Source organism: Periplaneta americana, chromosome 5 (genome assembly GCF_040183065.1).
Source record: "Periplaneta americana isolate PAMFEO1 chromosome 5, P.americana_PAMFEO1_priV1, whole genome shotgun sequence".
NCBI lineage: Eukaryota > Metazoa > Arthropoda > Insecta > Blattodea > Blattidae > Periplaneta > Periplaneta americana.
The window spans coordinates 138,241,263-138,247,262 of record NC_091121.1 but is presented as its reverse complement, the minus strand read 5'-3'; positions in this window follow the sequence as shown (position 1 = coordinate 138,247,262).

Genomic DNA, 6,000 nt, shown 5'->3' with positions numbered 1-6,000 from the left:
GTGTGGTGCACTCTAATGCACTAAAGAGTTCCTAGAAAATTTAGCTACATATGACATGACAAATAATGAGTTTGTTTTTGGAAACTTGCAATTAAGTTTTCTCAATTATAAACAATTTTTTTTTGTATTTTCTCAAAGACACTCAAAAAAAAAAAAAGAAAAAAAAACTAATAATTTAAATATGCACATAGGCTACATACGATGGAATTGTGAAGCTAGGCTTTTTCGTAGAGTGCAGATCACTTTGGATCAAATTAATCCATGAATACCTCGACTTTACGAAAGAAACTCTTAAATTATTGTAACATTTACAAGCTATATTTATGCAAAATATAGTTCTCATCTATTTTTGCCATCAAAACAAAGACGAGAATTCTCATTGAACTTGAAAGTGATATCATACACAGAGGCCAGATTTGAGAACTACTTTCTGAAAATGAGACATAGCCTATTTGTGGCATTAATAAAATTATTTTTTACTTTAGTATATAACTACTAAAACTATATTTTTATTTTTATGTTAAAATATTGTTTACGTTTTTGAACACAGAGTAAGTGTACGTTAACAAAGCGTTTTTTCTTTCGTTTTGTAAATAATCTCGCAACTCCCATCAGCTCTTTACATAACCCCTAGTTTGGAAAGCATTGTCCTAAGGGTTCTTTTTCCATTCAGTCTCGCCCCGTAAGCTTTTATGAAACACAGCTGTTCCATTCTATTCTTTTTCTCCGTACCTAACTTTCCATGTTCTGTATCTCTTTGCGCTCTTATTTCCTCACGTTTTACGTGATCTAATAAAGTATTTTACACTACTGTCATCAGCGTTCTCATTTCAGTATTTCCTAACTGTTTTTGTCATATTGTCTGGTGTTGTTTCTGCTGCATTATTCAAAATAGATCCGACTATGTATCCTTGCTTTGGTTTCCCTACGTAAGTATTTGTGTATTGTATTGCATATTGTGTAATTAGAATATCCGGATGATATGGTATTCGCACCAACAGCGTGCTGTTGAAGATCCTTATTATGTCCTCCATTGCCTGTAATTTCTACTGCAAGCTATTTACCTTTCATCACTTGCTAAATCATTTTATTATTTATTTCCAGTTTATATCATATTGGTACTATCTTTATTGTCATTTTCTGCTATATTAGTTCATATTTCAATTCGCAACCCTGACAGCTATTTGACAAACAAAAGTAAACTTCGTAAATTGTGTTCATTATATAATGAACACAATTTACGAAGTTTACTTTTGTTTGTATTCTTATTATATAATAAGTGTGGAAGTGTGTACAATATCTGAAAAATTACACTCCCATTAATCAGATGTGAAATTTATACAAAATTCTCAGAAACATATACAAGTAAATAATAAATTTACATTAATTAAGGAACATTTTACTTCAGGAAATAAGTGTTAGGCTTAAATAAGGTGATTTTTTCCAATAATCAGATCATATTTCCAGAAACTGAGAATAAAATATGAATGGTCACCGAGCTTCTCCACAACAAAATTTCAAAATCTATGTAGCCCAGAGATCTTCATCAGAAAGTTTAAAACCATGGCTTTTAAAGTAAAACTATTTTCTAAATCAAACAAGATAATAGTAATTAACTTTAGTTACATCTATGTCGCAAAGTATCATATAACCTAAAGAAAGACCTACAAAATAAGACTAATGAATTCCAACTTACACGTGGAGCCATGAGAAGAATACTTATGAATAAAACCAGGAGAGACACACAGATGAAGCTTTATAAAGTAATGGTGGTGCCAATACTAACTTATTCATGCGAAAACTGGGCCTTAAACAGAGCAGACTAAAGGAAAATTGAAACAGCGGAAATGAGATTTCTGAGAACAGCTGGGCATTCACTGCGAGATTAGATAAGAAATCAAGATATCACAAATGAACTCTAAATATTTATTATGAATGAAAGGACATATAACAACAAGAAAAATAGATAAGAAAACCTCTTACAAATGAACCATCGAAGGCTGGCCCAACAAATCATGAATTAAACTCATGAAGTTCAAAAGTTTGCTGGACGCCCAAGAAGAAGATGGAAATATAAATTATAAATGTTTCCAATTTGGACGAAACAGGCCATACCGGTGAGCCATGAAGAAGTTAATAATGAAACTAGGCGCAATAAATTTTTATGAATAACATGACAATCTATCAGGCAGAACTTTCAACAATCTAAGGTAAAGTTAACTATTTACAAACAGTATTTACAGAAGTAGTAGACGAATATAACCTGAATGTTTATTGTATCGAAATGTTATATGCAGTTAAAATATTAGTACAAAGAATATTTTTTTTAATTCCGGTAATAATTACGTATAGACCCCTATTGGTATTTCAAATTACATCTATGAGCAATTTACAATTTTTGAAAATTGGGCTCATAACGTAATATTACAAACCTTGTACGTCATTGACATACAATGTTCATGTATTTATGTTACAGTTATGTTTAATTTCCATTGTGAAAGCCTCAACTCTTCCACTTTGTTACAATTTCGTTAAATTTAGACTTTATTATGGAAGGAAATCGAGTAAGAGCACCGAACGTCAGTAAATATGAAGTGGAAATGGTCATCGAGCTTGTTTATGTTTTTAATTAAAAATTGTCTTATATACAACGTAAGTTTTGATGAAATTAATATTATTTAATAACATTCTTGAATTCATAACTAGTGGGTTTCATCTCATCTCATGTGGTCTTTATGTTAATAAACCCGAAGAACGATTAGCAAAAAGAATTATCAGATATCCGACAAATTTACGAAAGGAAGAAAATTCATATTCTTCTGTCAACTCACCATACATATTAAAGGTTCAATAAACTGTAGGCATCAAGTTCTTCATGAAAACAATTTCTTCCCGATGCACCACGGAAAACTGCAATTGCACTCTTCAAACTGAGAAGAGGTCATGATTATCTTACAGCGCTTTTAATGGGCTGAACATTTACACTTTGCAAAACTGCGTTCTTTGTAGTAGCAAAGTGCACTTAGATCAATGACGGATACGCCGTTATAATTACTTCATTGCTGCAAGAAGTTTATTACAAATAAAAGAAATAAAATAAATTATATATGTAACTACTAAAGGCAGTTCTGCTCAGTTTTGTAGTTACGTCAGTGAATGATTTTCCGATATCCCGCATGGTGACGTATTATGTCGTATGATCATATATAGGGGAACAACTTAGTAAACTCCGTTGGTCTGCGCATGCATCAATCTTAAAGTGAGACACAATATACTATTCACCTCTTCCTTCCTAATTGTCAGCCAATAACGGAAAAAGGCATTACTTACGTAGACTTTCAATGAAGCAGAATATTTACGTATTTTTTATACTTAATAATAACTCAAACAGTAGTAGACAGATTTTAATAAGAAAAAAAGCACGTTGAAGAGTATTGTTTGCATATTTTTAAGATGTTCGAGTCACCGTAATATAACAAATGTAATGGCCAGTTTTTCCAAGTAATGTTTAATTTGGCTTAACAAATGTTAAATTAACAGCTGGTTTATTTTTAACGTTTTGTTAAGATGTTTTCCATTTTTCCAACATAATTGTGTTTAAAATAACCAACACTTAACTTTAACTGTCGTTAATACTATTCTAACTACTCAACAGCAGTTGGTAATGATTTTGCATATATAAGACAACTTCTTATTGGCTGATATTATTATTTAAATTCTGTACTGTACAGTAAGTCATGAAACATGTGTAAAATCGTAACCTGTTACAGTAGCCATGATTCATACAGTACAGAGAGTTGATAAATGAAAGTTGCATTGACTACTATTGAATAATAATTATTATAAATATGGTTATATTTTATAATGCTAAATATGAATTTCTGTTTAGAAAAATCTCAGCATTATGACCACCAGGTGACAATAATTACACGAATGTGTGTATAGTCAACTGTACACAAAACCCCGAGGAGAATTCCGTATCATATAAAATTCTCTAATTCAGGTCCATGTATAAATTATATGTAATTTCGTCCTAAAGAAGCAATTGCTGCTGAAACCTTTTATTATTTACTCACTGCGTATTTTGAAGCACTATTGACATCGCCTATAGTTGAAGAGCCAGTAACATAGAATCTAGAGTTAATAATAGCTGGTGAATTGGAACAGGTGGCGTATTTCTGTTTGTAGGATATTCAAATCTGACTTCAATTTCTTGCCAAGTTGAGATCGCACATTTCCTCAATATTAAATGGATAATAGCTCAGCATCGAAATAAGCGTCAATATGATAATCAGTTGACTTATAAAGATTATCTTCACTATATTAATATTCCAAAATATCTTTTAAATTATATATTATCAGTCTTATGGCCGGTTTCACAAAGCTTCATTAAGGTTTTAATGATTCATTAATGTATTTACTGGTTCATTAAATCATTTTTATATCTCACCAAACATCTTTAGCCTAACAAACCAGTAAAACTATCATTAAATTTAGTGATAGAAATTTCCGTCTTTAAATTTTTAATTATTCATTAGTTGCAATATAAAATGGCGGAACGTTTCGACGCAGAATTGTTATATCTGGAACTGCTCGAAAATTAAGAGTCAAATGGAGATAATGTTAACCATTTAAAAACCGATCATCTTGAAAATTTGAATAACACAAAAATTCACAAAAGATACCGCGCCACGAAAATCGTGGTACCGGTACTCAAAATTTTAGAAGAAACTGATCTTAGGTTAGAATATCATAAAAATGGCTGAGACAAAGCTGAAAGTAGTCAACTAGGTAACATACAACTGAGTTTTATTTTAAGACATGAAAGTGATTATTAAAACTACATACCGGTACCTAAGAAATATTAGTAAATTAATACATAATGTGCATTCAAACATAACAAAACTTAATTGGTATATTAACTTTCATTTATTAGAATTATATTATAGCTAGCAATAAGATATGTTTGCACTGGCTTTAAAACAGAAGCGAAAGAGCTGGATTCTTGGAATTTATAATCGTTTTCTTTCCGATGGAAATTTAATTTTCCAGCAGGATAATCACCCCGCGCATACCGCCATAAACGTTCAAAGACGGTTCACGGAAAATCATGAAATAGAGGATTGCCAAATATCGAGACATCCCACCTCAAAATCCAGATCAGTTCTGGGATCAAGTTCTGGCTACCTGGGAAGGTTTCGCTAAGGACCAGAACTATTTCCGCGATCTGGTGGACTCAGTGCCCCGAAAATGCCTGGCAGTGATAGACGCCGGTGGCATGTGGACAATGTATTAGATCCACATGTGTATTTCTTTTATTTTCCTTTAATTTGTTTGTTTATCTTAGTTTTATTTCGGGAAGGAAATTGATCCCCCAAGAGTATTTTAAATTCTCCTAGTGGAGCCAGAGTTGCGAAATAATTCGCTCCACTACACAAAATTAAAAAAATGAAGAAAAATAACATGTGTAAAAATTAGTTACGTTAATAAAAAAAAATTATCGCCGAGAATCAAACACGGGCCCCTGGGATGGCAAGGCAACTCACTACTGACTGCTCCATCGTAAAGTGATGACGTAATTACCGCGACGAGGCACATATAGCTGCTGGCTTGAAGTCTACGGAGACAGCGCACATATAAACGTACTCGTGTAAATATCTTAATGTCCAGTACTAGTTAATGTTTCATTTGGACTGATTTACTGAAGCTTGGTGAAACCGGCCCTTACTCTAAACATTCCTCAAAGAGAAACATAACATGTTATTTTCACAACTTTTGTCTGAACAGCTGTGGTGTTATCCGCTGTGGAGTTATCCGCCATGTTTAACTGTTTGTTAAATGAGTTAACGGCCTGAAATCCTACATTTAAAGTTAACAAACGATTAAGAATCTGTTAAGCCAAACTGGTGTTGAACAAATGGAAAAACTGTATTTAACAAACTGTTGAAGGTTTAACAGTCGTTAAGTGTTCTAACAATACTTGGACAAACCGGTCATAAG